Source organism: Plectrocnemia conspersa, unplaced genomic scaffold (assembly GCF_051122295.1).
Source record: "Plectrocnemia conspersa isolate PC_06_02 unplaced genomic scaffold, ASM5112229v1 ptg000014l, whole genome shotgun sequence".
NCBI lineage: Eukaryota > Metazoa > Arthropoda > Insecta > Trichoptera > Polycentropodidae > Plectrocnemia > Plectrocnemia conspersa.
The window spans coordinates 30,684,416-30,698,545 of record NW_028277178.1 but is presented as its reverse complement, the minus strand read 5'-3'; the positions used below and the strand labels follow the sequence as shown (position 1 = coordinate 30,698,545).

Sequence of the window (14,130 nt, the reverse complement as noted above, 5' to 3'; positions counted from 1 at the left end):
CTAGTTCTCGCTTTCTGAATTTTATATTTGAACTTCTTTGAAGTTACTCGTATGTATGTGTGTATATCTTAAATTTACAAATTTTCGAGAGAATTTTGTATGCACAGAGGTCGTTCTGGAGTCGATCGCTTCGTAGAAGTTTCTCCGAGTCGATTAAATGCAAGAAGTTTCATAAATTGAGTTGTAATTTAAATACATATTTAACGAGCCAATTACGTGTCTGCTCATTGCGATAACAAAGTTAAACTCGCACTGGCGGCCAACTTTTATACGTGGTATTATTTTTCTATCGATTCAACGTTTATAGTACACGTGTTAATTGCTGACGAGTCACTAGTGTCTAGTAAAGTCGTGATGGATGAACACTTTCTTCGTGATTTGACCTCCGAGAGCGTGAGATCACGCATCTAACCTTTGGTTCCAAAACACGAGGAATTAAAATCATCTTTCAGTGCCTGCTCGAGACGTATAATTTTTCGTTATTTCAATTCCAAGTTTAAGGTTCAATAAGGCGGATAGAAATAATTGGTTCTTCAAAGCCAAATAAAATAGAAAGTATACATATTTATGTATAAGTAAATATGGAAATGAGATTTTTTACTATGAAAGAAGAGCTTTTCGTTGTATTCGTTACAACGTGATTGATCGACATTTTCTTTGTTCATCTTCTTTTCATCATGGCACAATGTCGTTATTGAATAGAGGTCGTAATATCTGACCAATCGATACTTGTTTTGTGAATATAATATTCTAATACAAAGTGACTTTTTATATTATACATGGCAGAAAAACGTGTCTTTGCCAGTATCTATAATATAATACCTTGCATGTCCAGTTTTAGTTTCATATATGTACATAGCGATTATTACCTCCATTAGTTGTTTCATTAAAATATTATATTATAAATGTCCTAGTATTTCTAAATAATTATCAAAAGACTATTTGCCTTATTTATTGTATATATGGCGTATTTTAATTTAAGCTTTTTAATGCGAGTATCATATATTATACAAGTATTAATAAAAATATTGAATTCCAAATTAAACACAACGATATAAATATGATATGATAAGCTATCAATACACCGGTAATAGTTTTCATGACCTTAATTCACATTTATAATGCTTTTGTATATTAATATAATGGCTCTTAATAACCGCCATTTTACAGCAAAATAAAAACATATAGTGAATTTATATAAAAAAAAATCAATAAAAACAATTTGTCATCAATTTATTCTAATATTCTCATACTACTGACAAATTTATGGTAAACACAGATTCAAGTAACTGCTTTGGTGGCCAAGATCTAACGAACAAAGTGGAAGCTGCTGCTTTCCTTGTGTCGATTCAATTTTGATTAAATGCAGTGTCGGTTATGATAGATCTCGTTCGTTACATCGCTAATACATTGTTTTTTTTTTAAACTAGTGCCTTTTTTTATTATAAAAATATTTTGTGGTCAGTATAAATATTAAACATTTTATGTTTGATTAATAAGTATTATTTTATATTTATAGTTCATATTATTTTTATCTTTGATTGTGGTATAAAGCTTTTATTAGAAAAAAAATTAAGTACAAATAGAATTATTATAAAATATGTAATATATATGATATTAAATAATGAGTGATGATGAAAACTAAAGTAGCATTAAACTAGTATTATAAATAAACATGATATTTTGGTATTAATACTGAGCATTTCAAATATTTACTGATCATCTTTATAAAAAAATAAGTAAAATAATTACTAAATAATCATGGGACTTTCTTAATGCTAGTCTTTTTATCGCATCAAATTTTATATTAGGTTTTTAAGGTTTGAGAACCCTAGGAGGTAATGACCTCATAGGCAGTGAGAATTAGGGTGGAATCTAGTTAAAGTTTTATTACATTATATTTACTTATGATGGGACAAACGATAAATGGCGAAGCGTTTTCTCCGAGCGGTGGTGGAAAAGCTGGTGGCGGGATGTGTGAGTGCCTGCTAGTGACTTCCATCTTAAGTATCCAGATTTACAAAGCTTTCTGACTTATCGTCCAACCAATCACTGCAGTCGCTTTATAAAACAGCGATATAGGTATACGCCTTTAGAAAGCGACGTTCGCTTGATAGGCATTGTCCAAGGGCGTATTGTGTTGCAACGGAAATTCCGTGAATTTTATGATTTATTATATTTTTTACTGTTTCGCATCAATGACGGAGGCTATTTACTGTAAGAACAAAACTTGCGATTTTTTCTGGTCGTTTTTTGTATGGTCTATCCTTTATGCTATTGTCTTGTTTTCTTGTTGATGGATGATAATTTTGGTCACGGTAAATTAACACGAGTTTTGAGAATAAAACCCTTTCAAACGTGGCCGTTACAGATTCTTATACATATTTTAGATAACGTATAAAATATAGTTTAAGTATCATAATATAATTTTTTGTGTGGGATTAACTAATTGCCACCCACGGAAGGCTTTTTCTGGGGCCATGACCAACCAAAGAGCAAAACCTTAGTTTATTGCTCAACTTCTTTTTCCCAAAAATTGTTTTGTCAAATGACTCAAAAATGTCAAATAAAAGAGCGTATCTTAAATAGCGAGATTTCACGTTTTGCAATATTTTTTATGCGCTACCAATATTTTTTTTAAAAGAACGCAATTATCTTTTCGCAAGTATCTTTTCTAAACCGCCACAATTTTAATTAAATGCAATCAATAGATTTTAACTGTAATTTTTATTTACCTAGTTTTTCTATAGCCAATATTAAAGATATGTATAATTAAAATAAGTATTTTAAATTAACATCACAGTGTCATCTACAAAGTATGCAACTTCTATGTGCATATAGATAATAAATAAGAAGAAAATCTAAAATTGTACTCTGTAGCACTACACGATACAGTGACGACAATTTTTATAACCTGTTTATGGTTGGATAGATAGCTTCGTAACAATACAAATGATACTAGTTAACTGTGTCAAATTCCTTTTCAAGATCGATAAATAATGTCCTGCTTGTTATGTTTCATTGAACATCTCGGCAATCACGGTCAATTTACGGCATGGCAATTTACATAAAATATGGTTACGCATTACTTGCAATTTGGAGGGTAGTAAAAGCGAACAGTTTATCTTGTGTATCGATTATGCTCATTTATAGTATGGAGGGGGGAGAGGGGGAGAGCTATGGGTCCTGTTGTGAACCGATATAGGCTGTTGCGGGTTATCTCCCGCGAACAGGCGATCCGTACATAACCTACCTGTGTACAACCCTCATCTCACCTGAACGACAGAGCTAAATGGTCAACATTGAAAGGGCAATAAAAGTGGGGTGTACAGTACAATCGAAAAATTCGCTGTCAAAAAAAAGCAATTCAAAATAAAAAAATAATAATACAAGACTTGATATGTAATAGTTATACATGGAAACGAATTAAAAATATTACTGAAACGTGTTATATTTGCAAAGAAAACCGAATGTTAATTATGTTTGGTTTAATTTAACTTGTATGTAAGATTATGTGCGTTGATTTGGGAATTGGGCGGACCGATGAAGCGTGAAATTTGATATTGTAATTGCTTTACATGCGTTGATAAGCAATTACGTCTCGTTTCGAACCATGATATTCTGTACAAATAGATAATTTTAGACAATAACGCTTTTGTATCAAACGTTAATGACAGGTAATTATATATTACACGTCGTTATTTATGAATTTGTGACAAATTGTTCGATCGTATATTATGATGGTAATCATTAGAGTGTTTTGTTCAGAGAGAGTTGTACTATAAAGTGTACTTAATTTTAAAAGCGTAACTAGCTTAACTTCTAAAACATTGCGTCTACAACTTCTTCGTTCACATAGCATTAAAGTCGAAATGTTAACGTTCGAGTTTTACTGGAAACTTTATTGCAGTTTCGTTTGACCGTGTTATGTGGTACGTATGCTTTATATGAATATTCATATTTTAAGCTTAGTTTATGCTCATACTCATATCATAATAACACCTATGTTATGGTTAAAACATGTTGCAAAATATTATTTTTGATACAGCAAAAAGACTGCTGCGCATTTATTTCCATCGGATTCTCAGGGAGTGAAATGCAGATTTATATTTCAATTTTATTATATTACATTACGATTCACCTGTACCGCTATACTATATTTGCGTTAACACAGTCAGTTCGAGAGCTATCCATTTCATGATTATTCCTAATTGAGAAAGAGATTGGCAAGTTTAGGTTTACACCCTTACTAGCTCTAAAGATCATGATACGGATATCATTACTTCGATTGATTGATTGATAAATATAAAAAAATATAATAATGATTTTATTTTTTTATAAATTTGTCCGTATCGTGTGCTTTAGAGAAAATAGTAGTGGCATAAACCTTTACTTGTTATCTCTTTCTCAATTATGAATAATGATTAAATAAATAGCTCCCGAACTAACTGTGTTAACGCAAATAAAGTACAGTTAAAATTTATAGTTCACTATAAAGACCACTTGAACAACGAAAAGAGTAATATTATTCACATCATTATCAACCCGTTACACACACGTATCTCAGTATCATTATTTTATTACGTTTTTATTACATTTTACAAGAATACTTATTACATATGAAATATACATGACTGATTTATAACCATTTTCATTTTTTAAATTTAATACAAAAAAATAATAATATAAAATAAAACGTTGGTAGTTATAATTTAAGGAAAAAACTAAAAAACCTTTTACAATTTAAGCAAAATAATAATAAAAATATAAAAAAAAATCATTCATAATTTAAGTACATTTCATTAAAAATCTGGAACCATTGATATGTTGTTTTTAGTCTTTTAAGCAATATGTGCTTTAACATTGTTTGTTTGTATTTGAATATAAGATTGTTTTTATCGAAGTCATCGATATACGAGATTAGTGGGTTAGTGTGTTTTCGCGAAATATTTTTATATAAAAATGACATTGTTTTTTAATTATTAGTTAATAATTTAATATAATAAAAAAAGTGTATTATTTATTATTTTTGTAACTTTATTTTGAATGACTTGTAAATTTAAAATAGTATAGTATTACTGGCTTCTAAATTTATAAACAATTAATCAGACGCATTTAAGCATATGTAACTATAAAAATAGTATTATTCTACACCAGGCAGGCAAATCGATTCCGCATTTTTTTTTATTAAATATCGGTCTAAGGGCATCAATGGCGGCAATCCTTTGAGAGCGAAGTTTTTTAAAATATGTCTATTAAATTTAAGCCTGGAGTCCATGTGTAACTCATTGTACTAAACGCTTGTTATTCATGTTATGTTACTGCCCTGTTTATTTTGGAGAGGTTATGGCAGAGTTTGTCTACGTTTTGTGAAAATAATTGCTTCTGTTTTAATTTAATATTTTTTTCCACCTTTTAAAATATATATATATTTAACATTTTAAAAAAATTATTCGCGATTGATTCGAGACCGTAAGCACTCGTTAAAATATTAGTATCAGCGTATTTTTTTATTTTTGCGATCGATTGTATATAAATTAAGAAAAACGGCCCGAGCAAATTTTCCTAATGGAATTTTACGCGGTATCGAGTGTTCATTATTTAGTGAAACAACATAGCTTCTGTTTCTAAAGAATGAGCGTATTAAGCGTAGCAGATAGTCAGAGGTTTTGTATTTGTATAGTTTATGAATCAAACCATCATGCCATACTGTGTCGAAAGCTCTTTTTATATCTATGTTACATTAAAAACCTGTACTCTATTTTATATTAAAATTAGCACATAGTATATGCTACATCAAAACTTGATGTATTGTCGATTGATTTTCTTATTTTTTTATTGCGTGCTAATGTCTTATAAAAAATAACTGACATTCTCATGATATTTTTGGCTCAATTAGGCCTGCTGATATTTTTCTCGTTAGATCATAATAACTTAAAAATACGGTACTAATTCATTGCTGCAAAATGGCAAAAATAGTAGTTTTAAATAAAAATAATTTGACTTGTTGTAGAAGTATGATTGATAGATTAAATTGGATGAATGTTTAATAAACATTAAAGATGAATGTTTAAGTATTTCAATATAAATTAGAAAACAATATGTAATGGGTATTTAATGATAAATAAAAATGTAGATAGATTTATTACTAGAAATAGAGACAATTTAAGCATAGTTAGTTATAAGAAAACGAGTACGGCCAGGGGAATTGTGTACAGAGGTCTGAATTTATGTAATAATATTTCTAGGACAATTAACAAAAATAAAAATGTAGTGAGCTTTTTCAATGGAATAAAAAAACACAAAATATTTTTTTATATTATGTTTTACTATAACACAGTTATGGATTTAACTTGAAAAATGTTGGTTATTTCTAGATCAACCTATTATACATACAATGTAAACAAACATTTTTATTCATGAATCTTAAGAAAAACTCTTTATGATCAAGCATCACTAATGAATATTTTTAATTTCTCAATTACAAAATTAAAAATATTTTAAAAGGCGTAAAACAGCTTTATTCATTTCATTTAATTGTTGTTTTTCGCCGATTTTTTATGTCGAACTTTATTTTTCATGATAATAAATAATCTATATCCAAAAATACTATTTCACTTGTGGCCCGCCGTTCATTTTGAATTCCTAATGTGCCCCTTATCAAAAAAGTTTGCCCGACCTGTTTTATAGTATGTTTTAATAAAAGTTATTTAGTGTATCAATAATTAGCTATTTTAGCTAAATAAATTAATAAAATAAATAATAAAAATATTTTCGAAATAGATTTAAGACTGTTGTCTAGAAAAAATATCTAAAAGTGCGTTTCTTAGAATGAGACATTCTTATCTAACCGTAACATAAAAGCATTTAGCTAAAAATGCGCATTGACCGTTATTATATTTTTTCTCTTCTGCTAAGCAGATTAGAGACATAGATCTTAAGTGAAGAATTAATTTGAATGGTAGAGACCTTTGAAATGTGGATCTATAGACGTATGGTGGAAGTTTCCTGTATGGATATTCAAATCCTCCGACGTATGGAAAAATAACGAGTTCTGCGGAACATCAAGATAAGAAAGCTTCCATATCTCGACCATATTATGAGAGGACCAAAATACAAACTTAACGAACCCATCATGCAGGGGGAAATATGCATAAAAAAAATTCAGCAGACGTGGCATCTCACGTATTTTGAGATAATGTTTTTTTAAATAGAACCCTCTGCTCTCTGTTATTTTTTTTTCAATTTTCTCGATACTAGTATACAAAATACAAGAGATTTCTGCTACTGATTGTATATATGTATATCACAGTTGAAACGGTGCGAATCGTATGGCCTGTCGCTAATTTGCCGCCCCGGCAATTTGACAGGGCCGCACATACACGGCACCCTCTCTCTCGGAAGCCCGCGTCTCTTGCTTTGACCGTGTAACATTCTAATCACGGTAATGTATTGACTCTCCAGCGTCGCGGTCTACCAGTAACGGTTCCAATGCAAATGCTGCTTTGCTTGTTGTACATACTATGTATGTACTATACTATGTACCGGCGGCGATGCATTCGGCGTGAATATTAATTGAACCTCTTGTTGTCGTTTCATTACGGGGGACAATATTGGCCCACAACTTGCGCTTCTACGGCATTAATCCCACGTATAATCGGATATGTACGAGTGGAGAATCGTGCTTTAATTGGATTTATTCTAATCCAAAACCCTGTGCAACCTTTTACCAATCAGCTCGCAGTAGGAATTTCAATGGGGTGACCGTGTATTTTTACCTATTGTCTACACGACGTATGAATGAGTTTTATTGTGATCGATTGAATAGGAATATTTTATTTTAAATGCTATTAATAACTTATGTACATACGTTTCAATATAAAAAAATTGTTATATGCAGCACCTAAGAGAACAACATATATTACATTGCAAAACGTACACATTGTCTTTCTTCGTGACATTGAATATGATAGACATGTAGGAAATTGTGTTAATTATTCGAAGGGCATATCAATGTGCGCGGTATGAGTACTGTATTTAATCAAAGTTGAATCTATAAATTATACGAATATCTCGTATGCGTCTTAGTATACGCATAACCTCAATACATGGCATACCTATTCCCATACCAAATTTTCAGGATATTGCAAATATTTGCTTTATATATCGCTTGTTACTGTATCTCTCGTTTAATGTATACTGTCTAAAAAAAATAAAAGGTAATAAACATATTATTTAAAAGTGTCATAACTTCGTGAATTTAAATCGTATTGAAAAACGTATAATGCAAAAAATGTTCAGAAGCTTAATTTATATTTAAAAAAAATATAAAAAAAATTTTTTTTTTTTAAAACGAGGTTTTATGGTAAATTGACCAGAGTCAAAATACGAGCTTTTATGCGACTAGGAATATAGTTACGCTAGTATTTAATTATTTTTAAAGATTTAGACTTAAATTTTTGATACAGAATAGAGCTTTCGAATATCCTTATGATATCGTTTAAAAAAATTTTTAATTAAAAAAAAAAGTTTTTTTTTACGAAACAAGGTTAGTGTTATGAGTCGATCGGCCCACCATACAAACGCTTATAAGACTTGTAATAGTGAAAGCTTATTTATACTGATTTAAAGTTGAATTTTGGTGAAAGTGTAGAATTCTTAAGCATCCTGTATATGTTCACTAGCAAAATCCAATGTGTCAATTTTTTAAAAATAGCGACAAGTTTAAAAACTTAAACACCCATTACTAAGTAGGTTTAAATTTTAACAAAAAGATCGCTAAATATAAAACGTTTAGAAGCTTAAACTTCACCGAAATAAAATATAAAAAAAATAGTTTTTTGCTTCAAAACAAGCGATGTTTCAGATCATTGCTCACAGTGGTGGCACACAAACATTGGTCACAAATTTTACAAAATGTATTTTTTTAAGGAAAATTATGTAATTTCAATATAAACAGGATAAAATGTTAAAAAAAATAAATTAAAAATTCGTGAAAATATAAATAAAAACCGTCTAAGATTGTTTAAAGTATTTATAAAAATTTTTTTTTTAATATTTAGTAGGCCCACTCTTAGCTATTATTACAGCTGCAACCCTTTTTGGCATACTGGCAACTAATGATTTGCGGGTTGACGGAGACAATTTTCGCCATTCCATCTGCATTTTTTCTCTCTGGGTTTGCAATTGTGTTAGGAAAACTTTCCTTTTAATTTTTCCCATAAACGCTTTATAGAATTTAGGTTTGGAGACTGTAGTCCATCCTAAGAGCATCAAGCTCTTAGACGCAAACTAACGCCTGCTTTTTAGCGCAGTATAGCATGGAGCGTTTTTTTGGCTGAAATCGGATGATTCCATGGAAATATTTTACAGTCGGAATCCATTAAAGTGGATTTCAACATTGAAATATAAATATCACTATTCATATAACCCTCGCAAGTGTACAGATTTCTACCCATGAAATTTGCTACCATGAAACCCTAGAACATAACGCTTCCGCCACTATATTTGACTTTGGGTACCACGCAATCAGTAAGATATTCTTCTCCAACCCTTCGACGCACGTGTACTACATTAAAAGTCCCGAAAACTTAATGAAATGTTTAAAAAATATAAATTTTTAAAAAATTATTGCTTAAAAAAAAAATTTAATAAATATTTTATATTAACCAATTTAATTTAAATATTCTTAAAGTTTATTTCGTCGAACCAAATGACTTTCGCCTAATCGCAAAATAATAAATCTATCTGCAAAAGAGCAAGAGTTAAATTTTGTGTTGAGATTTTTATTAATATTCTAAAACTTTTAATTAATTGTTTTTATTTAATAACAATTTTGCGTTCTATTCAGTTATTAATTATTTGCTGTGTTACAGTGCGATATTTAAAAAATATTAATACCAAATAAAAAAACATCTCTTTACGTTTGTTTTTAATATTTTACACATTTTATTTAAAATTAACAAAAATCATATAGTCGTATCAAAGATCAAGGAACTCTTCGGATGTAAGTTAATCCTTAGCTGTTTTAAATCGGACAGTCGAACTAAAAATCTGGAAATTTCTAAGGTTTTTCAAGGGTAGTTAGTCACAGTTAATTTAGCATAACTCTCGCTTATTCCAAGTCGAAGGAAGTGGTAATTCTGGATGAATAGGAAGTATAAAGCAGTAAATGACTTTAAAAATCGGAGGAAAATAAATGTACAAATATTTTTTATAATTATAAGGCATTTCACTAAATTCAGAGAGTGGTTTCCTGATTACTTTCTGGATATTGATTATCATAATATCAATTGAGTTGTAGTACTCTTTAAATATGATTTTTTTGTGCTAGAAGAGATTTTAAGAAGCCCAAAAATAATAAGTATTATTTCTATCAAATGAGAAAAAATTAGAGATTATCTTTAATCGGGTGCATTAAAACACTTAAGAAGCGTTATAATAAATTAACTTTTAATTCAAGATCTTTCTACGCATTACTTATAAACAATATGTTAGGCACTCTGTGTGTTCGTTTGTCCCAAGTTGATATGATATCCTCTCTTCATTAAGTTATGTAACGTTATAACCCGCTTTATCATTGTCCAATTTATTCTTATGTAATAAAAATGCGCTGGACATATCAGAAATAATGCTTATTCCACTTGATACATTGCGAAGACGTACGCTTTGTTCGGCTTTATTTAATAAGGTCTTTTTCAAATTGGGACCTGAGCAGAATTTTAAATCAATGGGTGCGGCCCTGTGTTTTTTGTCGTATCGCACATTAAATAAATAGGTAAATAATCGTGCAATTGCGTACTGTCATATCAAAACGCATACATAATTGTATGCGTGACAGAAACGCTCGTGTATTATTAATGTGATATGACATGTTATGTGACGGGACATACGCACGCCTATGGCGAGCACGTGTTGCCACTTTCCTTTGACTATTCTGACTGTTTCTCGACTAATTAGAATCCTGGCCGAGGCGAGAATTCTCGGGAAATCGCGTGTCAGAAATAATGGGTTTTTTAACGTAGCTTTAAATTTTAATTCAATTTCTTTGTAATCTACAGTTATTGATCAAAAAAGACTTTGGAATATAGCTCACGAAACCATATATAGTATATTTATTTATTTTAATATGCTGATTATACGATTTAGAATTTTAATAAATTTTTATTAATCATATGTCAAATTAAAGTATTTTTAATACAAATAAAATAAAGATTGCAATAATACAAATATTGTATTTATAATAAAAAGTCTGATGAAAAAATAGTAATAATTTACAATAAATATGTATACAGTAAAACCTTATCTAAAATTACAAATTACTATAGCTACTATATCTAAATGAGTCTTACATATTATATGCTATGGTTAATTGTACTACTTAAAAATTAAATAATAATTAATTAGGTATTACAATAATTAGTTTCCGAAAATCATATTTAGTATTTCGTACTTTATAAAGTAAAATCCAATCATGACGAATTCGACGCCCAGAAAGTTTAAGAATATTTAATTAAGATACTAAGTTATGTCTGAGTTTTAAATGGAAATGTTTAGTTTGTAATTAATATACTGTAATAATGTATGATTAATTATTTTAATTTTCTAATAATAATTTTAAAGTGCGATGATCATACATTGGGTATTTTATTTAAAATTAATATTAGTAAAAAATAATATAATATTATTTATATAATATTAATTTAAAAATGTTGGTTTGTAAAAATCTAATATTAAGAAAATTAGATTTTTTAATTATGTGACTATTTAATAGTTTGTAAATAGCAATGTCAATTATTAAATATATAAATTTCATCAACAGAAAGTAAAAAATAAATATTATTTTATATTGCGATAATGACAATTGTTCTCCCGTGAAGTGATCCATTGCGACTAAATTTCCAATGACTCAGAAGTGATTTAAAAAGTGCAAAAATTTTTTACTCACCCTGTACATACTCATAAATAGGGCTAGAAAAACCGAATTATTACTTGTTTTTATTGTTAAAATTAGTAAAATTCCCCTCATTATCATAACATGAATATTTATATATAGATTTTTTTTTAATTATATGATATTAAAACAGATCGCCAAAATGCCAATTATTTTTTCTCCATATCTGACAGTCAAAACTAATTGTTACCAGGAATATTCTGGCGCATCATGGCCTCGTTTAATAACCGTCAACATAAAAATGGCCGAATGCGGCCCACGTATCCGCCGAATCGACGCTGATTACACATTGTTTAGCGTTCCGGTCTGCATGCGATCACGTAAACTGCATATTCCGCTCGATAATTAATGACCGCCGTACACTATTTTCACACCGTAAATGATTTTATATCGAAATTCGATCACGTTTCTACCCAAAACACGCAATAAAAATGCCTCCGTACGCATTTCGACACGACTTTCGGACCGTAATATAAGCCGTCGTAAATATCGGCGCCGATAAGCAATCGCACATGTTACATCACACTATACGTACTTAGTAGGGACCACACTATACGTACTAGTAGGGATTTTTTAATTAATATAATATACGTACAGGTAATCCACAAATTATGAACCTTTGTTATTTTTTATATATCACACGCCAGCGACTCACTTGTGATTATTTTTTTATAAAACAAATTAATTATTTACAAATATTTTTTTAATTAGTTAAGTATTTTGTATTAGCTTTATGTATCAGTAAACCAAGTATTTTATTTTTATTTTCCGAAAGAGATACTGACGCGTGAAAAGTTCACTCACTAATTAGTCGCTGGCGTTTAAAGGGTTAAAAAATATTTTTAAAGAGTATTTAAAATATCAAAGAATAACACTAAGCAACCCCTTGTTGAGTTATTATATCGCAGTTGAAAAATAATTGTTCAGTTTAATAAATAATTATATAATGAATAAGGGCATTTTAAAAAATCGTTTTTCATAACACTCTAGCACAATTCTATTAAATCACCTTCGATATCATTACATGAGATTGGGAGATAGAGAAAAACTAAATTTGGGGTGTTCGATCAGAATTTTAGATTTAGAAATATTATTTATATTTTTCATCGCTCAGACGCGATTAAATCTGCAGCTTATACTTACCACGTTTTTACTAATTGTACACTGATTTGTCGTGCTGATTTATTTTTATTTAAAATAGTGTATGAATGTCAAAGAAGATTTATTTTTAGACAAGCTTTAAAACTATATATTCTCAAACAAATTAATTTGGTTAGATATAAATAATCTTTATTTAAACTCATGCAGTTTGAGAATCGCATTGGGGAGGATTGCGGACGTTGAATTTTAAATCATCCAGGACCATAATGTAGGATTGTCCGATGATTTTATGTTCGGTTCTGCCGCCCTGTAGCGGTCGGTTCGCTTTTCCGTTTCCGATTTTCCGCCATTTTCATTAAACGGTGTCCCAACTGGCCAGAGCTCAATGGGAAATGATAAAATTTTATTGCGGACACGTACCGCTGTTTGCGCGCAAATTTAAGCGCGCATGCAAATTCGTGCACAAAACTCACTGGCGGTCATCACGAGAATTTTTCGTAAATATTCTGCCGAACAGGGCGCTACTAATGGTCGGCACCTGCACTATTATGGCATGTATAGAATTCACATATGTACTATATATATCCGTATTTGTATACTAGTGCATTTTTTAAACATTTCATTGCGATTTTAAGCTGTGAGCCATTTAGTACTCTAGAGAGTCGTGATTGCGTCCCTTATTCTTGACAGTTGTGAGCGAGACGTTAAAGCTCGAGAGCGCTTACCTTACACAAATATTAGTATGAATTTCGATTGCATAATATATATGAAAAGATGTGCTTTTTTGTTTAAAAGCGTAGAAATAAAGACGCAATATTTTATTTTATTTTTATTTTTTATTACAAATCTCTCAAGCACCATCCCACATATTTTTATTCTCATAGCTATCGCCATAAATATCCTTATGTTTGGCAAACTCATTGAGAAGCTGAATCGCTCGTACTAGAGCGCTGACGTTCAGACCGCAACGAATATGAATAAGGGTCACGATCGCGACTCTCTTTAGCATGCTCGCAACTGAAAGTCGTTGTATTGTATATTGACAGATTGTGGACACCGTTCCTTAGCAACTTCAT

General features: G+C 30.0%; 1 protein-coding gene across 8 annotated transcripts in view; it reads left to right on the top strand.

Annotated features, from left to right (window-relative positions):
- Window positions 1-14,130, top strand: part of Tl (toll like receptor) — a 207,913-nt gene that overhangs the window by 86,726 nt on the left and 107,057 nt on the right. The gene's annotated exons all lie outside the window — the stretch shown is intronic.